The 23,000-nt window shown below is 44.1% G+C and overlaps 1 long non-coding RNA gene and 1 pseudogene across 2 annotated transcripts in view; one reads left to right on the forward strand and one right to left on the reverse strand.

The window, feature by feature from the left end:
• The window catches only part of LOC147828680 (uncharacterized), a 208,398-nt gene that overhangs the window by 51,077 nt on the left and 134,321 nt on the right, over positions 1 to 23,000 (reverse strand). The window lies entirely within an intron of this gene.
• LOC101724827 (ribosome biogenesis protein NSA2 homolog pseudogene) lies at positions 18,297 to 18,959 on the forward strand (annotated as a pseudogene).

Consider the following 23,000-nt stretch of genomic DNA (forward strand, 5'->3'; position numbering starts at 1 on the left):
AGCATGTCTTGCTTCAGTGTTGTGTGCTCACCAAAACCCTCCACAACTACCTCCTGAAAATAACGTCTATGCCCTGCCCTGCCCTGCACACACTAGCCTCTTTCCTTACTTTATTTTCACATTGGCAATTGTCATCTGCTAATTTAAATTGAATTTATTGAATTTGTTACTCATCCGCCCCTCCTCATATGAGAATGCTCTTCCAGACTTGGTATGGACCCTAGAAAAAATCTGGCATACAGTCGGCATTTGTCACTGTGTATAGTCACTGTTGCAGTGGCTCTGCATTTCTCTTCTCTGGTTCAGTAGTTATGAATTTTATTTTTAACAATGGGATACACATTGTTTCTAAATTCAGGATCTCCTTCACTTTCTACACATTCTATGCTGACACTCGGAGATTACACAACAAAATGTCCTGAAGAGTTAGCTCCTTGTCAAAATCAAACCCACTCTTCCCATGCTGTTTTGCAAAGATTTGTCCTTACTGCAGTCTACAACTTCCCACCAGATCATCCTGGGGCTTTAGAGCTGCGTGGAGGTCAACTTGTGAGAGAACACCAACGTCAAAAGTCTCCAAGACTCACATTACCCCCCCCAGCATTGTGCTGCTCAATGGCAGGATCAAGATGTGGCTGTGAACATCAACCTGCCTTTACTCATTTTTTACCACTTATGCTTTTTGGCAAGGGGAAAGGGGTCATCACGGAAAGTATAATGCAGCTCAGGTGATTCTGTACCTTAAAGAACAAGACGTTCTTTTGTTGGGCTCTTATAAGCAATTTGTGTTCATGAGTACTGGGGTACAATTATTTTTACCTTATTTTATTTTTATTAACATGTTAACTGTTCATATCAATAGGATGATTTCTGATTTTTTTGCAACACAGTGATAAAACACAATAGCTATTTTAATATCAGCTCTTATTTGGCTGAAAATATCTAAATCCCAAGGGCAATGAAATAAATGGCCAGCTATAAATTATTTAGCAGGTTTACCATCTATTTCCTGTATCATCCATTCCCTTTGGGAAAAGGGACTCGTGTATGTGGGGTACTTTCATAGTACCAGGCCCAGCAGTGAGCACCATAAATATGTTATCCCATTTCACATCCACAATAAGGTCAAGATCAATTCTAGTCACTTAATTTTTAAGATAGGACACTGAGGTTCAGAGAGGTTAAGATTTGCCCAAGCCCATGCATTTAGCAAGAAGCAGGGCTAAAAGTCAAAGTTGTGTCTTCCTGACTCTCGATATGGTGCTTTTTCCACCACAAGAAATCAAGATTGGGGGAAACACACTGCTCAGAAAACAAAAAAGCAGGAGTGCTGTAGACCCTGGTAGACCTACCCCACCATTGAAGGCATTCAATTAATCCATTCATCCAAAATCACTAGGTGGATCTCTTCACCTCCTAGGCTTTGGGACTAACTCAGTCTTAATCTCAGTGCTCATCCAAGCAAAGAAAAGTCTTTCAGGTAATGACTGGCAAACTAAAAGTCACCGACTTTATACTGCAAGAGATGAGGAGAGGTTGATGACAAAAATACTTCCAAAAGCTCAAAGAATCATAGGGCTAGTGCAGCAACTTATATTTCTCATTCTCCTACAAAACAGCATCAATCTCCTGACCCGAGTGCCTTACAGACAAGTAACTTTTGCATGGCCTGATAAGCTCATCCTGGATCATTTCAAGGAGTCACGAAGGGTCTTGTCTCAAGGTCACCCAGACCTAGGTTTGAGCCCCACATCCACAGCACAGCTGCTACAGGAACTTGAGTAAGTACTTCACAGTCTAAGCCTCAGTTCACCTCCAGATCTTCATCTCTAGTTCTTCGTATCTGGAAAGAAAATTAACATAGCATCTCCCTCTTATTGGGCTGTGGATGTTAAGTGAAGAAATATCCGTGAAGCCCTTGACACAGGGACTCGCATACAGCAAATACTCAATAAATGTTGGCCATTTCTTTTAAAGAAAAAGGTCACCTAACCTATAAATTTTATAGGTCAACATCAGTTCTGAAAATGCTTCTTCACCATTCTGTGACTCTTTTTCTCTTGATCAGTATGATTTTGGTTTCTGAATTTCAAGCTTCTCTTGATTCATCATTTGGTCATCTATGAGGTAGGTACTTAATGTTCCCTAAAACTATTTCCTCTGCATCCTGCTTAATTCCTGTTCCTCCTGGGAAATATCAACTATATTGTGGTTGTAGCCACCTAATCATTCCCTCAGCAAACATTTTTTCATTTTTCACCGTGGCATTTTATACATGTCCACAGCACACTTTGACTGCAGTATTGGATAAAGTGATGGTGTTTGGAGGTGGAGCCCTGACTAGATTTAGAGGAGACCACATGGGTGGTCCTCATGACAGAATTACTGCCCTTGTGAAAAGAGACCAGAGACCTTGCTCTCTGTGCACCAAGTAAGGACTCAGCAAGAAAATAATCATGTGCAAGTCAGGAAGAGAGCCCCTGGCACGAACCCAATTGTCCAGCACCTTGATCACAAACTTCTCATCATGTAGAACTGCGAGAAGTAAATATCTGTTGCTTAAGCTACTCAGTCTGTGGTATTCTCTTGTAGCAGCCCAAGCTAACCATGCATTTGACTTGCCATCTTTCTCTTAAAATATGCTTGTTCTTTTGGTACTGATTTTTTTTGGTTCTTTATATATTCTGGCTATTAATCCTCTAACGGAAGAACACCTGGAAAAGATTTTCCCCCATTCTGTAGATTGCCTCTTCCCTCTGTTAATTGTTGCTTTGCTGTGCAGAAGCTTTTTGATTTGATGCAACCCAATTTGTTGATTCTAGCTGTTATTTCCTGAGTTATTGGTAAATGTCATCTTCTGCGGCACAACACTGACTCTGCCACTTTTCTGTTTAAAAATCTTCAAGGATTCATAAAATCTCCAGAGGAAGCCTGTGTTCCTTACCCAAGAAGCCTTGCCATGATCTAGCACTGTCCCCTACCCAGCCCATGTCACCCCATTTACTAACAAGCCCCTGGTCTATTCTGAAGCAATATCCTGCCATGGTCCAGGCCTTTGGATACCCCAGTGCCTTTGCATGTGCTGTTCTTTTTGTTCACAACTCTCTACCCCTTCTCTGGCTGCTGAGCAAAACCTCAGCACTATCTTTCATAATCTCAAGTTACAGCACAGGCCATCTGAGATGTCCCTCCCAGGCTACAGAACACTACTTTCTTCCCTGCTCCTCTTCACATATGTCCACAAAGTAAATACATTTTTTTATTTCCCTTTCTCTGTCCAACCCCCATAACCAGATTGTCAGCCCTTGAAAGGCAGAAATCCTGTCTTAATTTATTTTTATATATTTTCAGAATAAAAAAATCAAGAAAAAATAAACTTTTGCAAGTATGCTAGAGCCAGAAGTTTCTGAAAGCAAATATTTTATACAAACCAGGGGAATAATTTTAATGATAATAACAATAACAGCTATTTTGAAGTGCACAAAATGACTAAGGTGCAGCTCATTCAGTCCTTTTAACCACTCTATGAGGAAGAATTGTTTCTGATCCTCTTCTTTTTTTCTTTTTGATGAGGCAAATGAGCCATAGAGAGATCACACGCACATGCGCGCGCGCACACACACACACACACGCCGTTTTGGAGGCAGAAAGCCATGGCCCCTGGCTTGACTGCTACCTATCACCTACGTGACCTCGAAGCAATCCACTTAGTCTTCTGTCTCTTCCCCTCTGGCTTGGGAAAAGACTTGCTGTAATAATTAAATAATATTATTTATAAAATTATCGGCACAGAGCAGATATTCAGTGTCAACGCCTCCTTCCCCAGGTGGTAACCTCTGAATACCTGCCCAGACTTGTGGTCTTCAGGAGTATTACTAAAATCTTGAACTGGATGATAAGTAACAACCGTGACGGGCTGCGATGCGGGCATACTGCGAGGTGACTCAGCGCTGGCTCACCGCCCCCCCCCCCCGGCTTGAGTCTCCCCTCCGTGACCCCCTTCCGGGCCCCTCACTCTAGCCTCAGGGACACGGTGACACACAGGAGAGTGATTTGGGATGGGGCTGAGATAAATAAGCGTGAGCACCACCTGGCTCCCCTTCCCGGATGAATTTGAAGAAGCTGAAAGCTCAGCAGTTTGGTTTTGAGGCAAATGTGAAAGTGTTAGATAGGAATTTCTGTCAACCACACGCGAAAGGCCATGCGCCCAGGTGTCGGGGCTTGGAGATGTGACACAGGTGGGATCTGCCTGCCCAGAAGGGATTCCCAGGGCAACAAGTCTGCCTGGAGGTGCTGAAGCTGCTTCTGTCACTGCTCCCAGCAGCTCCCTCAGGAACACGGTGGCATTTCCCAAGGCACTGATACAGAGCAGACTGGGAAGGGGAAGGGGTTGGGATCGACTTCATTATTTGTGAGAAGGAAAGAGAAGAATAACAAGGGTGCTTGTGTTTGGAAGACAAAAGCAAAATTATCGGTTGAATGAGGCTGAATTAAGCACTTAAAAGTGCAGTCTTTCCAGAGTGCTGACGATGCAGGTGCAATGGGAAACTATTTGCTGGGGGGGGGGGGGGGGGGACCTGGCTCTGCTTATTAACAACTAATTACACCAAGTTTTCTGCAGAATCGGGTTCATTCTCCCAAGGGTTGCCACGTACAGCCTCGGGACTCGTTGGCGAGGGCCGAACTGGGTCAGGAACCAGGAAGGTACCCAAGGTTCAGGGCACACAGACCCCTGACTGTGCACTCCACCGCTGGGAAGAGCAGGAAGCCCACCACACTTCGGTCAGAACTTAAAATATAATTCAAGATAATAAGGCCAATATTCAACCAGAAGCAACAGCATGCCCTTACCAGTAGTTAAAATATGAACATCCTTCTCCACCAGTGAGTCAGCAACCACACCCTACTCCTGATACCAAGAATGACAAATTAACCCCTGGCACATCAGAGTCTCTCTGAACTGCCTGGCACCCACTGAGGCAGAGCGCATGTCCCGCAGGTGAGTGCGTATCTTGATTATGACTGACCACAGACAACAGTTTTCTATAGTCAGTCTCCAGCCTGTCTACAAACCCAGATGCGTCCCTCTGGGGAACGGGACTGCTTACTGTACATAAATACGGTAACATACACTCACGATATATGTATGTGTTATTATGGTATGTGTTTACATTTTTTAAAATTATTACAGCAAAAGACACATTGCCACTGCCCCTCTAAATACTCCCTCTCGCCACAAACACAATTATCCTATTGCTCTTACCCTTCTGTTCTAGAAGAGCTCTTTTTGTGAACGAAGTGTCATTTGTTGCACTGTTGTGACCACCTTGATGTTCTGAATCGATTAGAAACAGTGACCCTTCCTGGTCATTTTGACTTTGGAGAAGAGCCAGAAGGTACACAGCATCACATCCAGTGACTAAGGTGGATGAGGACACCATAATGTTTTAATGAGCCTGCTTTTCTGTTGCATGGCATTTGGTAACAGCATTCGCAGTGTTTATCACATCTTAAAGACACTCACAAAAGAGGACTTCCAGAACTGCATCAGAAAATGGCCAGAATGATGGGATGTGCTCCAGGCGAGGGGGAGTATTTTGAGGGGGTTACTAGCTATATGTCATTTACTGTTATACATTTTTTACAATTTAAACATTCACCATATTTTGGTCACTCTTTGTGTATATATACACACAGAGTTATATAGTTGTGTAGTTATATATACTAGTATATATAACATGGAAATACTTTATGTTATATCCATTAATATTTATATATACTGTATATAGTTAGTACTATAGATAACAGTGAAACTCTGGGTTCATGGAGGTCCATGTTTTCAGTTTTGATAGATCGTGACAAGCCAGTCACACTTTCTATTATCCAAATGATGGTGACAGGTGCCCCGTGTACCTGGATGGTTTGCAGCAGTCAGATTCACTCCACACAGTCTCTGGTCTGCCTGCAGCATCTGGGTACTGCAGCTGTCTGCACCTAACACCTAGCATGCATGGGGCTCTTTCACATCTGAGCTGGCACACATTTGCCCCACAGAGGCTCAGGAGACTATTACCAGTGTTTGTCACCAACAGATTATTCCAGATGCCCCAAAGCTTGTAGTCTGCGGCACTGCTTGAGAATAGGAGGCAGCACATTCCTTTGCAGAGTCTGGGAGTGTCATCAGGGTCCTGAGGATGTCTGGGGTGTCTGCAGAGCAATACAAAGCCCCTCTGAGGGGCTGCCTACTCCAAGCCTCTTGTGAAAGACCTCTATCAGCATCTCTTCCTCTGGTCACAGGATCTCAAGCCCAGCAGAGAGCTAACTGGTGAACAGATACTATGCCATCCCCTCTTTCTTTCTCCTTCCCATAAAAAAAAAAAGCTCAGGGCACCGAAGTGGGCAGAGGAGAGGGAAGCATTGTCCCCAGTAAAATCACCTCTGCCCCAGCTCTCTCAGCCAAAGCGAATCCCCAACACACGTTTTTATCCATCCCACAGAGGACCTGAGGCTGCTTCGAAGAATATCCACAACACAGTAAATAGGAAAATGTAATTAAAAGACAAAGCCAGGGAAGATATATGAGGGATAGGCAATGAAGGCCAAGGGAAAACAGAACCGCTTTCAGCATTAGGTTCTGCCCAGTTTTTAGGTATCTGGACTCTAAATAGGCTCTACGCAACCTCCCCCCGGGGGGGGGGGGTAGAGTTAGCATCCAGACCCATGATGTGTGCAAAGACTTGAATAACTGTCACAGAGAGGAGCACAGGAAATGAAGACAGTGTGACACTCAGCTTCTCAGACTCTCGGCTTCTCCTCTGAACATGGGTCCAAGAGCAGAGAGCCCAGCCAGGCCACCCTCCATCCAGCTGGCTGAGACCCTTCTGAGCAGCCTGGTCCCTCCACACACACACACCCCGCTTCGCTCACCGTTCCCCTCCCCCTCCCTCCCCGGGGTGCTGTATCCAAGACCTCCCTGCACAACCCACTGGGGTTCCTACTGAGCAAAGCGTTTCCTTCCTTTGATTCTTCTTCTTCTTCTAACGTAGTGGGTGGCTATCACACATTAGAAATGTTTAAAGTTCAACAACAACACATCCCCACAGCTGGGGCTGTGTTACCGTGGCCTCCTTGGATGGAGAAAGTCACCTCTGACTTTCCTCTCTCCGCAGTCTGGATGCGGCCCCTGGTGCTCACTTTGTCCTCACACCCCAGTCTTGATAACAAAAACTTTCCTATTTATTTCAAGGAAGGAGAAAAGGCGAATGAGGTGAGCAGAACTGCACCCCAAAACCTGAACTCAGACCTGCGGCTTTGCCATCCCTCCTCGAGATCCACAGAATGAGGGGCCGGACAGCGCGTGACAGACTGTCGCCACCTCCGACAAGGCTCCTTCCTCTGACTGCCAGAGCAGAGCTCCTGCTTCTGGGCTGGGACTCTGCTGGCACCGTCAGGCGTGCCGACTGTGACCTCAGGGTCAGCACAGGGCGCTCTGTGATGGGGCCGTTTCGCTTTTTCTCCTTCAGATGTCTGTCCCCCAGCCCTCACCCAGCCACTCCGCCTTCCCTAACCTGTCAGGCTGACGCGGCCGCAAAGATGAACTGCAGGCGTCGAGGCAGCAGACAGACTCTACAAGTGGAAACAAAAACAAAACAACGGCCAACCAACAAACAAAAACCCCAAGCAAACAACCACCCATAAAAGCCCCTTCCGTTCTCCAAACCCTCCGCAGCCTGTTGGCCAGCGGCAGGCTGGCGCCCAGGTGTCCTGGAAGCTGAGCCTCGCGCGCCATCTAGGAGCAGAGGGCGGCACTGCAGGCCTCCCCTCAGCCCGGCCGCCCCGCTCCCCGGGACCCTCCCGGGACCCTCCGGGGGCAGTGCGCTCTGCGGGAGAGGCAAGGTCTGCAGAGAGACTGCGCCACTTCACCAGCTGCCGGGCGGGCCGTGGGCAGTTCGTTTCCTTATCTGCAAAACAAGGATTATCGGGCCAGCATTCCTAGGGGAATGGAGGATTAAATGAGAAAAACTACATCATCTGCTATATAACATGCAGCTGATAAACTTTTAACTTTTATTTCCTTATCCCACCACGCCACAAATTGACTGCATCCACAGACAAGTAACTGGGTGAGGGGAGGGGTTTGTGGAAGCAGCTGTAATGTATTTCCCATGTACATGACACGCGGCACAGTGACTGTTCAGCTGGTAATAAGGGGACGGGAAAGAAAGTGTGAATCTGGCTGTGCTACAGGCCCTGAGTTCAAGCAAATACATAAGACAGTTATAAAGATAAATAAGACGGGCTCTTAGAGAGACTAATGTAAATAATAATACAAGGCTCTGTATTAGATATCTGAACAAAGTGCACATCAGTATAGCATTCCATGGGGCCGGGGATTTAGCTCAGGGGTTTCGCTGCCTGCTGCGCAAGCGCAAGGACCGGAGTTCAATCCTTGGTACCAAAAAAAAAAAAAAAAATAGCATTCCAAACTATCGATTTCCTCCCTTAATCCCTGCACACTTCTCACAACAAGGGGCTGTCGTTTCTCCCCCTCGATCCACAGACAAGCCAAAGGAGGCTCAGGAAAGGTGAGCAGGCACCCTGAGCGAAGCCACTGGTGACCCACCTCCTCTAACCCTGTCTCAGGTCTGACCCACCTTCATCTTTTCTTCCAAAATGGCTTCTCCACGTCTGCCACTGAGATAAAGCAAATTCACAATCTGATCTTTCTTCCCCCACACCCTCACCATGGGGAAAGGAACGAGACAACCCAAGTGTCCATCAACGGGTGAACAGATTTTTTAAAATGTGATATACTAGTGCAATGGAGTATTCAGTAATAATAAGGAATAAAGTACCGATACACAAGGATGGGCCTTAAAAACGTGATGCTAAATGAAAGAAGCCAGCCACACAAAAGAACCCAAACAAACAAACAAAAACACCACACAGCATGTGATTCCATTTATACCACATGTCCAGAATGGGCAAATCCGTGAAGACAGAAGGGCAGACGGGAGGAAATGGGGTTCCCCGTAGTGAGTGCAAGACTTCCTTCCAGGATGATGAAAATTGTCTACCATAATTGTATGATGCTTGCACAATTCTGTGAATATACTAAATCCTACTGACCTGTGTGCTTTAAATGGAAAAGTTGAATGGCATCTAAATTATACATTGGAATAAAGCTGTTATATTAAAAAAAGATACCTCTATTTCCCATCATTTCCTTACTAGTCTACATTACTTCATCTATTTCTTCAAAAATAAATATGTTTAGCTCCTATGCGTATTTGCGTATTGTCCACCACCCTAACACAGGTAATTTAATGAGAGTGGAGCCTAAGGGTTTGCACTTTCTCATTCCAAACAACCTTGGAAAAGCCTTGGACAAAGGGTGTTAAACAAATGAGCAGCTCAGCTGAGGGAGTCCATGGCCCAAGTCATAGCTCTGAAGTCCACTGTACCAACAAGCCCTGACCTCCAGCTGGTGTCACCCACAAACCGAAGCCTGTTCCACAGCTGCTGACAGCATGCCTCAGGAGCTCACCATGGTCTCTACCAATGTTCCAAATTCCAGTTAAATGACCCAGCTTAGGCCCCAGGGAGTCTGGGGTCTTCTACATCAGAATCACCAAAGGTCCCTTGTCAAACAATCAGATTCCTGGAGCCCATTCAAGGCATCCTGGATTAAAATCCCTGGGTCAGGCTCAGAACCTGCATGTGTGACAGGTGTCCTTTTCCTGACACCAGGACAGGACAGGTGTTGACCTATAGCCTCAAAGTCATCCAGGGTCTGAGGCACAACCAGGAGGTCAAGGCTCTGTGTGACTCCACCCACTGCCCACCTTCTCCCATCATCACGCTGCTGCCCTTGGCGGCTCCACCGGCACCTGGAGAACAGAAATGGCCTCTCTCTCCCTCCCCCTCCCCCTCCCCCTCCCCCTCCCCCTCCCCCTCTCCCTCTCCCTCTGCTTGGCTCCTGCATCCAGCCTCCAGCTTCCACTCGGGCACCACCTGCCCTGCAGGTCTTCCCGGGGTCAGGAGCTGCGCTCCACACCTCCTACAACTCCACTCACTATAGCCCAGTGGTCCTCAGCCAAGGGTTCCTGTTCTCCCCAAGGGATATTTGGCAATTCTGGAAATACTTTTTAATTGTCACAACAGTGGGTAGAGTCCAGGGATGCTGCTAAATCTCCTACAATAACAGGCCAGACCTCGACCCCAGAGGATTATCTGGCCCAAAGCATCAACAGTGCTCAGACTCAGAAAGCCTGCCCTGGCCAATGGTACTGAACCCTCCAGGACAGGAGTGTGTCAGACCTGCATGACCACACCCCCAGCTGTACAGCGTCACACACAGCGAGTGTTCGGTAAGGACCACTAGAATAAATTATCTGTACCTTTCACCTAGCAGTTAAGTGTGTTCAGTGAAACTCTACCTCAGTCCGTGAAGTTCTGGAGCTGCTAACAAACACCTATGAAATACAACAGGGTAAAGTAAATAAGTGAGGTGATCTTAGGAGAAGATATGGTGAAGCCATTGGTGAACTGGGATCAGGCAATAGGGTGGTTGTAGAGATGATCTGAAACTTGACTCTGGGCTTCCAGTTGGCTATTTGAAGAAAAAAAAGGAAAACATAAGACTCATGACCTCTACGCAGTAAAAGGTCCCAGCTGCCTAAAGGAAGCCCAGTTTTCCCTGATGTTGAGAGGTGGACTAGGCAACACTCTCAACAGCATCAATATGCAGGAGTCTTTTCATCACTGTATGTAACTTTCCCATAACTTTCTTTGTTTTCCCCTCTCTGAACCATTCTTTTTGCCATGTTACTTGACAGCTTCTCCCCACTCCATCATGGCCACATGACTCGTTTTGGCCAGCGGGATGAAGACAGGGATGACACAAGCAGGAGCCTCAGATGTATTTGTGCAGCTGGATGTGATTTCTTGCATCTCTGCATCACTGTGACGGAGGAGCTTGGCTAAATAAATAAATGTGATTTTTTTTTTCAATACTCATGACCAATTCAGGGTCTCTGCACTGAGCTATAGAGACAAGACCTCCTTATGTTGATAAGTTGCCCAGTCTGGGCTTGAACTTGTAATCCTCCTGCCTTAGCCTCCCAGAGTGCTAGGATTACAGGCATCCACCTCCATGCCCTGTTAAACTCAACCTTTAATGGGCCTAAGGTGAAGTAAATTGTTTTGTGTTACTTACGTTTTCCCTTACCTAAGCAGTAACACTTTGATGACAAACTATATTTCCCCATATGTGGCCACTACGAAGCCGGGCATTTAAAGATACTTGATGCCAAACTGTCAATAGGATATGGATTGAGAACATAACCAATCTGAGACATTTCAAGCAAAATAGCAGAATAAACTAAAGTCTAAGTCTTTACACTGAGCAATCAATTGATTGAATCTGTCTATAGATTCAGATTTTTTTTTTTGGTACCGGGGATCGAACTCAGGCCATTATGCTTTCGAGGCAGGTGGTGGAACCACTGAGCTAAATCCCTAGCCCTAGATTCAGATGTTTTAAATGCTCCCCATCATCTCAGGTCTGCCAGGGAATCTTAAACAGATAATGCAGACAAAATTTTCTGGTCGTAGCTCCCTCGTGGTAACAGCCTCCCCTAGATGACTGGGTTCTTTCCAGTCACCTCAGACCACTCTGGAATGGGCTCAAAATTTTGCACTCTCATGATAGCATATGGCTCTACTTCCAATTCAGAAAGACCCTTCCCAAACTACCCTCCACTACCATATAGGCTTGGCACCTGTGGCTTTTGCTCAGAAATGAAAAGACTCAGCCCCATCCATGTTTGCATTCTCTCAACTCCACATGCAGCTGAGTGGTTAAAAGCACGGCAGTCGTGGGTTTCTGCCACTTACATTCTGTGACCTTGGGAAGGCACTTAACCTCTCTGAGCCTCAGTTGTATAACCGTACAATGGAAATGATAATATTAACTCACCTACCTTACAGTTGTCAGCACTGAAGAAGATAAGGCATAAAGCAGTTAGTGCAGCCCGACATAGTTGGTGTGAGCTCTTACCACTTGGCTCTGAGTCCAGGAAGTAGACAGGTCCCAGCAGAGCTTCAGTGGGGTGGCATGGAAAGCAGAGATTAGAGGACCCAGTCTGAGCACCCACTGTGTGCTAGCGGCTATGTGAAGCACTTAAAGACCCTGCCATTTGTCCTCATCCCCACCTACTTCTTCCTCATTGCTCCAGTCACAGGTCACCAGGTGGGAATGTTCCTGTTGTTCTGGAATTGATGACTACAGAAGTCACCTGGTTCCTGGCTCACGGAGGAAGATCCCTAAGAGAAATTGCTCCTGCAGAGGGCAATCATATATCCTCGGCTGGCCCTGGATAGTCTCAATTTATATCTGTTGTCTTAGCATAGCTATTAATAACTCCCCACTCCACTTTCTACTCTGAGGTGTCCAAGTTTGGACACTAAATTATAGGATCACCAGCAAGAGGAGGAGTTAGTGCCTTCACCCCCAACCTGAAGATCTACAAGACCCTCTAGCTGTGCCTTCAGAGCAAAATGGAGTGAGGACATTCTTTTACTCAAACCAAAACTTACTCAAAACAAAACTTAATGTAGGCAATGAAGGGGGTGGGCATTTTTCCTCTCATTCTCTGTGTCTCCAGAATTCTCCCAGGGATGCTCTCCATGACTCTAGTAGAGAGAGCTGAGAGGCTATCCAGGGAGCCACTAAGTAAGAGGCTGGGGGCCATTGGTTGGGGCCAAAGAGGGACTTGGCTGGCCTTCTTTTAGGTGTCTCCAGGATAGACAGGGCACAGGAGCAGCTGGAACCAAGTCCACTACCCATGAAATAGCTGCCATGTTTTCAAAAACCTCTAACAGCAGGCAGACCTGTTATGACCCAGAGTGGCATCAGAAATGCCACCCCCAGCCAGGGCCATGTAAAGATCTCTTCTGCCTCCCTTTCCTCCCCTTTCTAACACAAAAGCAGGGAGGTGGGAGATGTGTCGAGCGCTGAACACACACCTATGCACACCTCTTCAGGTTCTGCCTTGGGAAGAGAGAGAGAGAACATTTGACTGGATCTGAATTTGGAAGTGTAAGTTGTACCAGATAGATTTTTTTCATACCAGAAAGCAGCCAGAAGGTTTAGGGACCTGCCACCCAATGGGGTAGATTTAACACACTATTGATAATAGGATGCAAAAAATAGAATTGTTTTGTAATTATACTCCATTGAGTCAAAACCTTTTCCCAAAGTAATGACTTGTCATTGATTATATACTTTACACTCTATGTTTAAACTTCTTCATCTCACGTAAGACTCACAACAACCTTTTACCCCATCTGATGATGAAACTGAGGCTTCAGGAGGTAAAGTAACTTCCCCAAATGTTATCAGAGGAAGCATTTGAGCCCAAGTCTACCCTCCTGAGCATTCTTTGATCCTTCCCTCCACTGAGCTGCTTCCTCACCTCTGCCCTTGCCCACCTCAATCTGCAGATGTCCCCTGCACCTGCTCAGGACCACACTGTAACCCTAGCCTACTGAATGGCACACTGCATCTGTGGAGAAGACTCTAACTGTGCCTGACCACGAGGTCCGCAGGGAGTTAATAAATTATTCCAACAGAATATGCACCAAAGGCCTTATTGACTGGAGTCCATTTCCTGAGCTGGCACACATTTTTTTCTCTCTCTCTAGCGATTGTTGCAAAGGAAGTGTGACTGCAAATCTTGAAGCCTCATCCCAGCATTCCTTGCTTATCACCAAGGATACAGTCATCAAAGCCACCTCCCAGTCAAGGCCATCACAAAGGCATAATCCCTCGGGGAAGAGAAAAGATACGTCTAGGCTCTAGACTCCAGGGGTCCCAGAAAAGACACATCTGTTCCATTCTTTGTGGAATTGTCACTAATTTATAAGCTGATATCAAGTTTTCCCTGCCTCATCTTTTTTTCCGAAGAAAACTACAACTACTTCATTATAGTATTACAGTGCTCAATGGATAGAAACAACCTAAATGTCCATTTGCGTTCGAATCAACATGGTAAACCCTCTCAGTAAAGTACTATGGAGTCATTCTAAGGCAAGGAAGGCTCTATGCCCCCAAACAGAGTTGTCTCCTGTTTATGTCCTTCAAATGAAACAGCGAGGTTCAGAAGACTACACAGTTTTGTATAAGTCAAAGGACTGAGAATACATATTCGCTTGTAATACCAAATGAAACAATGGAAGCTGAAGAAAATGGTGGCCTTGGATGAAGAGAGAAGCACGGGGGTGACAGGAATAGAGCTGGGGCTTCTCTGATGCTGGAAGTGGGGGCCTGCCGGGCCCAGCCAACAGGTATACTGTCTGTGAAGGGCTGAAAAATCAGTTTTTAAAAACTATTAAATGCAAGATGATATCCTAGATTGAACCCTGGTTTCAAAAAAGAAAGACATTAATGGAAAATCTGGTGGAATCTGAATGAGGTCTTCAGTTTAGTTCATAACACCGTGTCAGTGTTAATTTTGTATTTTCACAAATGTGCCATGGTGAGGTAAGATGCTAATATTAGGGGAAGCTGGATGAAAGGTAACTACAGGAATTCTCTTGAGCTATCTTCACAGGTTTTCTGTAAATTCAAACTTATTATTCTGAAATTAAAAGTCTATTTTTAAAAATATGTGAGACATGTTGAATGGCATATGGATGAACAAGCATCAAGAAAAATTTTTTAAAAGCAACTAAAGTTTGTCTACTTTCAATTCTCACCACAGATTGGCAAACCAACACATCGGTGATAGAGCTCTCCACTCCTCCAGCCAGGGCAGGCATTCATCCTGTGCCTGCTCTGAGGGTATGTTTTTAATGCAGTTCTTAGTTTGCAGTGCTATAAATGTTCTATGTGTATAAAAATAAAATAAATTTGAAAACTAAAAGAGCCATGATACTAAGCATAAATAAATAACCTAAATCTGCCCCTGCCCCCCTTGAATCTGGATCTGAGCAGCTCTCACCAAAATCCTACCAGAGGAAAAAATCATAGCAGGATTCAAACCTTGATACATCCGAGCCCAGGTCCCACAAGGTTTCCGACCAGGATTTTTTGAGGGTGACAAAATGGGAATAAGCGATCCAAACAGGAACGCACAGCTCTTCTCCATCCTTTGTGGGAGTGTGTACAAGGCTGTGGACATTTCACTACCAACCAGACTGGGACTCCACCTCCTGTCAGGCATCTGCTCGTTCAGGGACATCAGCTGGCAACACCTCGGGCATTGAACCTGGAACTAAAAGTAGCCAGCAGAGCAGAAGGACACGGAGGACAGGCCCTTCCCCTGCAGGTCCACGGCATTTCCTATGAGCACATGTACTTCAGAGTTCTTCTCTTCTTCCCAAAACCCTCCACAGAGAACCCCATTCTGCCCCATCTGCATGACTTCCACATTTAATCACAAGCTTCTGTGGTTTCATGTTTGATTATAGCCACCATTTCTAAGCCCTGCAGGTATCTGCCCACTTTGGAGCCTTTGAAATAACTCCTTCCTCTGCCCCATCTGACCCTACAGCTCACTCTCTGTTTATCTAGGATATGTGCTTAAAGCCACCTCCTCAGAGAGGCCTTCCCTCACCACCCTAGCAAAACGGAGTCACTCTGTTCTGAAACTCTCCATTCTCTCACCCCAGTTTATCTTCATAATCTCCTAACATTTACCCATGTGTTGACTTGTCACTGACACATCCCCAGAACCCAACATTTTTCTTAGTCAACAGTAGATCCAAAGGCCCTGAAGTGCAAATGGCCATTGGTGTACTGAAGGAGAAGAAACAGGGAAGTGTGGTAAGAGGGAAAGTGCTAGAGGTGAACTAAGGCTGGTATGCAGAGACCATATCATGACCACCACAAGTGATTTGGGACTTATTCTTAGTACATCACATGGCCTCGGGAGTGTCATCAGGTAGGGGTTGGGCCAGAGGTGGTTGATGTCATCTCATTAAATTCGGTCTAAAGAGCATTCTCATGTCTATGTGAAAAACAGATTGAAGAGGGCAAGAGGTAAAGGAGAGGGACCACTTACATTCATGGTCTTTTGTGGTTCCATATGAATTGTAGGGTTGATTTTTATATTTATATGAACCCAACTTTTAAATTTAGTAGGGGTTGAATGGAATCTGCAGATCACTTTCAATGGTATGGGGATTTTTAACAATACCAAGTCTTTCAATCCATGAAGATAGGATGTCTTCCCATCTGTCAGTATCTTCTTCAATTTCTTTCATCTATGTTTCATAGTTTTATGTTTTATAGTTTTAAGTCCACAAATGTTTTGTCTTCATAATTAATCCAGCAAGTATATGAAAAAAGCCTCAACATTATGAAATGCAAATCAGAACCACAATGAAATATCACCTCGCGTATGTCAGGATGGCTATCCAAAGAAACAAAGACAACAAACATTGGCAGATATGAAGAAATTGGAACGCATGCACATTATTCATGGTAAGGCAAAAGGGCATAACTGCTATGGACAACAGAATGGACATTTCTTGAAAAAATAAGGATAAAACTACCATATGATTCAGCAATCTCACTTCTGGGTCTTTATTCAGAAGAACTGAAATTAGGGTCTAAATGGGATATTAGCACTCGCATGTTCATTACAGAACTATTCACAACATAAAAGATGCAGAAACAACCTCAATGTCCATCAACAGATGAATGGATAAAGAAAATGTAGACTAGCAACATAGAAAATGGAATATTTTCCTTTAAAAACAAGAAATGCTGCAAAATACAACAAGTCTTTAAACTTGATGGTATAGTGCTATGTGAAGTAAACTAGGCAATATTCCTTGGACTGAGGACCAATATCTAGAATATATAAAGAATTCAAAAAAATTAGACCCCCAAAATAAAAGACCTCATCAAAAATGAGCAGCTAAAATGATCAGACGAGTCGAGCATGGTGGCACACGCCTGTAATCCGAGCACTAGGGAGGCTGAGGCAGGAAGATCGCTGTGAGTTCGAGGCCAGCCTGGCCTACATAGTGAGTTCATGGCCAGCCTGAACTAATAATGAGAGCTTGTCTCAAAAAACTAAAATAAATAAATAAAATAAAATGATTAGACGCTTCTCAGAAGAAGTACAAATGGCCAATAAGAACGTGAGAAAATGTTCAACATCTCTGGCCACTAGAAAAATGCAAATTACAATGACACTGAGATTCTTACTCCAGAAAGAATGGCATTTATCCAGAAATCAAATAATAACAAATCCTGGTGAGGCTGCAAGGAAAAAGGAACCCTTCTCCATTGATGAGAATGTAAACTAGCATAACCACTATGGAAATCAGTGTGGACATTCCTCAAAAACTAAAACTAGAAGTTTTATTTGACTCAGCTGTTCCTCTTCTACCTATCTTCATGGAAGAATTAAAGACATCATATTATAGTGACACAGGCATAAGCATGTTTACAGCAGCACAATTTATAATAGCTAAATCTCGGAAGTGGCCTGTATGTTCATCAAGAGAAGAATGGACAAATAAAATGTGGTATTACACACAATGAAGCACTACTCCACCACAAAGAAGGATAAACTCGAGTCCTGTGTAGGAAAGTGGATGCACCTTGAGACCATAATGTTAAGAGAAATAAATCAGACACACAAGCTTAAATATTGCATGATTTTTTAATATGAGAAACTCAAATTATAAATAAAGAGCAAAATAAAAGACAGATAATAGGAAGCAGGGAGACGGATCTTTCTCAAATGGGAAGGGGATCAAGACATGGAGGGAGGGCCGGGGATTTAGCTCAGTGGCACCGTGCCTCACAAGCACAAGGACCTGAGTTCAATCCCCAGTACCAAAAAAAAAGAAGAGAGAGAGATGGAGGGAGGTGAGATGGCCAGGAGAGAAAGGGGATGCAAAAAGGAACTGCGATGTGCTGTGTACACACACCAACTCCACACAAGGGACTTAAACAGTCTGTGCTAAAAACATGCACTAGGGAAAATAGAGAAACTTTTAAAATTAGGTCCTCCCAACATAAAACAGCCAGTTTAAAAAAGGGCAACTGAAATGAACAGACACTTCACAGAAGAAGAAGTACAAAGGGCCAATAAATAGGTGAAAAAAGCTTTCGTGTTCCCGCGGTGCAGAGGCAGCTCAGGTGGCTGTGAAAGGCCAAAGTTGAGACTTTTCTTCGAACACCTGAGCCTGCCCCCAACCCCGCCTACCCCACGGCTGGCTTGGCAGCTGTCGCCACGCCACAAAATGAATGTACTGAATTACACTCAAACGCTATGGGTATCATCTGGATTACCATGAGCAAAAGAGAAAGAAGGCTCCTGAAATTTCAAAGACAAAAAAAACATAAGACTGGCCTGAAGGCTAAGCTCTACCATAAAGAGCGCCATGCCGAAAAATACAAATGAAGAAGACTATCATGACGCGTGAAAAGGGAAGCAACAACCCAAAGCGATGAAGAGACTCCCCGCAGGGAGCAGTACCTGCCTACCTGTGGGACAGAGAGTGTCAGTCTCTGGCAAAAGTACCTTCCAACATGACGACCCAAAAACGGAAAGAAAAGGCGGGAAAATGGGAAGTCTCTGCCCAAACCAAAGTTCATGCCCAGGGAGAAACAGAAGTATTAAAAGTTATTTGAACTGGAAAGAGAAAAAAAGGAGGCATGGAAGAGGATGGTTACTAAAGGCTGCTTTGTTGGAGATGGCTTTCCAAGAAGAGCACCTAAATACGAAAGGTTCATTAGGCCAATGGGCTTAAGTTTCAAGAAGACCCATGTAACATCCTGAACTGAAAGCCACATTTCGCCTGCCAATACTTGCTGTGAAAAAACAATACTTCATCACCACTATATACAACCTTGGGTGTTATTACCAAAGTTATGATTGGTGATTGAGGTGAACGTGAGCGAGCTGGGCCTTGTGACACAGGAAGCAAGGTGATCTGGGGTAGATACGCCCAGGTAACCAACAATCCTGAGAATGATGGACGCATCAATTCAGTCTTACCGTTTTGATCACTGTTTTATGCAATAACTTCCTATACTTATTGAAGACTACAGACCAATCAGGAAAACCACCATTACTATGACTACTCCCAAACAACTTTCATAACTGTAGTCATCAAGAGAATTATTTATTAAATGGTAAAAACATTCAAATGGCCTAGTTTCACAAAAAATACATGAAAAAAATTTTCAACATCTCTGGCCATTAGAGAAATGCATATTAATGCAACACCGAGATTTCCTCTTACTCTAGAAAGAATGGCAATCACCCAGAAATCAAATAATATCACATGTTGGTGAGGCTATGAGGTAAAAGGAACACTTTTATACTGTTGGTGGGAGTGTAAATTAGTATAATCCCTATGAAAATCAGTATGCAGATTTCACAAAAAATTAAAACTAGAAATTCCATTTGATTCAGCTATTCCTTTACTGGTATCTTGAAGAAAGAGCTAGGGCCGGGGATTTAGCTCAGTGGTTTCACCACCTGCTGCGCAAGTGCAAGGACCCGAGTTCGATTCCCGGTTAACAAAAAAAAAGAAAGAGCTAAAGACATGGTACATTACAGTGATACATGGATACCCATGTTTATAGCAGCACAATTCATAATAGCTAAATCTTGGAAGTGGCCTACATATTCAACAGATGAATGGATAAAGAGAATGTGGTATTTACACCCAATGGAGTACTACTCTGCCTTAGAGAAGGATAAACTTGAGTCATTTCTAGAAAAATGGATGCACCATGAGACCGTAATGCTAAGTGAAATAAACCAGATGCACAAATTTAAATATTTCATGGTTTCTCCTATATAAGAAACCCAAATTATAAATAAAGGGCAAAATAAAAATAGAAAATAGGTCTTTTGCAAAAGAGATAGAGGTTAAGAGGTGGAGAGGTGGAGGAAAGAGGAGAGGTTGAAAAAGAATTAAGATGTATTATGTACATGTACCAATTCCCCATGAGGATGTAATCATTATGTGCTGTAAACTTTTACTAACAAATAAATATTGCATAAGGTATTTAAACTAGACAAGTTCACAGAATTAAGTGTGGATTGCTGGCTGCCAGAGGCTAGAGAAAGGAAAAGATGGGCATTAGTGAGCATGAAGTTTCACTTAAGCAAGGTAAGTCCCAGAGATGTGCTGTAAGATATTGTGCCTAGAGCCCATGATACTATATGGTACACTTAAAGATTTGTTAAAAGTGTGTATCTTGTGTTCAACATTCTTACTACAATAAAAGGAGATCTTTTAAAAAAATCTGTGCATCCCTTAGAACCAAGAACATAGCCCCCAAGTGACACATATTTCTACTCTGAGCTCTGTGCTCCACAATTACATGCTGATAACAGAACAAATTTTTAGACAACTCAGATTGCATCTGGCTTATCACCTAGTTTGTCCCTAAATTTATTGCTTCTCTGGAGCAAGGAGACGTGTCCCTCTCTCTCTCCCTCTCAGGGCATATTTCAATAACACTCCTTTTTGATGAAGTAATATAAGACACAGGGGCAGTCCTAAAACTCAATTTAGGAAAGTCGGTTGAGACCAGAGTTTAGATTGAAACTCCCAAACCTGCCTAATTAATGACACACATTATTGCCCCTGCTCCCCTAACTGAATGCAGCCTCCAAACCTTGACGTGTTTTCCCAACGATAAAAAGCAATAAATGAATTAGTGTCCTGAGGGACTGTGGCAGGAATAAAAGGAAAGCCACGAAAGATAGATGATGTCTCAACTAATTTTATGATTTATCGATCTCCACTTTGCTCATTTTGCAATGTGGGAGAGCTCATTTTCTGCTGGGCCCACAGTAGTGTCACCCTTGCTAATAGATATGATTACCATCCCCAAAACCGTGTTTGGGAAAATAAGAAGTGTGGCTTCCCTCTGCTGCTGACCTCAGCAGTTTGCTTTTATTATGTGCTAGATCTGCTACGAACCAAAATTGATGTACTTATCCAGGACTCTGTTGGACAGTCACAAGCATTTTTCTCATTTTTCTTCCAGAACAAGTTCATCTTTAAGCAAGTACAGATTCATGGTTTAAATTACTAACTTGACACATCATCTGTTTTCAGTGTGGGTTTTCTTACAGCAAAGGTCTTTTGTGTGATCAGAAAGAGCAGGAAAGGGGATAGAAGTGTCATCACTAACTGTTTTCGGCTTATGTGCCAACTTGACTTTAAAGATATACTTGTTAAGACATAATATGAACTGAGTTGGATGGTTCAGTAATTCTATTCACCAAATATTGATTGGATACAAATATCCTGCTAAGTATTCTTGGGGCAATCACTCATTCAATAAATATGTATTGGAGATGACAGATATAGATAGGTAATAGATAGATGGAAGATAGAGGTAGAGCTAGTTATAGAGTGAACAAGACAGACAATGGTTCTTTCTCATGGAAACTTTGTAATAATGAGAAAAGATGAAAATTTCAAAAGTAGTAACTGAAGAAAGTCAAACGAAACTTTTTAGTCAACCATGTCACGGCAGTGTTGTGTAGCTACGACCAGGGGCTGACCACGGCAAGCATTTGTACCTGAGTTAAATCTCTACGGTCCAGCCTAGGCTTGGCAGATGTAGGCTGGGCTTGGCTACAGATCACAAGTTCAGTTCAGATCTGTCCCAAGCATCTTTCATTCTTCTGGGACCAACAAGTCCCCCAGGGCTTAGTGCTTCTGTGGCCTTGGCAGAGGGGAAGAGGACAAGCCCAATAACTTTGTCACATTTCAAATCTCCGTCCATATCATACCTACCCATATTCTATTGGCTAAAACGCGTCATACAGTCAACCCTTCATGGGATAAGGAAGTCCACTCCACTCACGGTTGCAGGGGGAAGACAATGAACATCTGTTGGGTAACAATCCAAACTATCACATGTAATGATGAGACTTTTAAATGTGCTTCCTGACGGATCAGAGGGTGGCATGTGGTGAATGAGGGGTGATGTCAGAGAGGTCAGCAGGGCCAGATCTCCCCGGGCTGCAGCAAGGACGAGCACATGTGGTGTGTGACTCCAAACAATCACTTTCCCTGCCACCTGGAAAATGGAGTGGAAGCAGTGAGTCCCACTAGGACCCTGGGTCAGGGTTCAGGGTAGCAATGATGCAGTAGTAGAGGAGAAGGAAGGAAGTGGCTAAACAGAAACAAAAGCAAATGAGCATGGTCTCCAGGTAGATAACACAACACATGGTCCCTGACCTCAAAGAGCTATTGACCTATTAGATAAGAAAAAGATGTATGTAAATAGCCATGGTATGGTGAGGTATGCTTTGTAATGAAGCCATAAACAAAGTACAAAGGAAACACAAAAGTGCTGTGGACTATGAGGTCATCTGGAAAACCTCAAAAAAGAGGCAATATTGGAGCTGATCTTCAGATGTATCATCTCAAATGGCACCAAGCTGGTAAGCAAGAATCATCTTACTCAGAGAGGCCAGGTGTCACAAAGCCACATCTTTAAAATGGGGACACTAGGAAGTGCAGCAGCTGAGCACAGGGAGGACAACTCCCCACAGAGACAAGAACAAGTGGTGTAAAAGGACCTGCTTTGGCCCATTGGGTGGACGGACACCCAGTGCAGCTACAAGGAGGAGGCCACCAGGCAGAGGGACAAGGAGATCAGTATATCCAAAGTGAATCCTTGAATTTTTTGCAATTTTTCCAGAGGTGGACTGCGGATCTGAGGAAAGCAGCCTGACAAAGATAAAGTCTTGGAGGTGGAAGACTTGAATGCTCAGAGCCAACTGTGTCCCCTGCTAGCCTGGTGATTTCTTTGAATTTCAGTTTCCACATCTGTAAAATGATAGGACTTGTGTAACATGAGCAAACATGCATGCCAAGGTACACAGGACATCACAGACTCTCAAATACATGTTAAACAAATAAATGAATATTTAACACTGTATCATTCATAACTGTAAAAATTTAGGAACTATGAATGAGCCCTCAATCAGGCA

The sequence above is a fragment of the Heterocephalus glaber genome, unplaced genomic scaffold, assembly GCF_053883595.1.
Source record: "Heterocephalus glaber isolate CG9 unplaced genomic scaffold, H.glaber_assembly_v1.0 deba00000943, whole genome shotgun sequence".
Classification (NCBI taxonomy): domain Eukaryota; kingdom Metazoa; phylum Chordata; class Mammalia; order Rodentia; family Bathyergidae; genus Heterocephalus; species Heterocephalus glaber.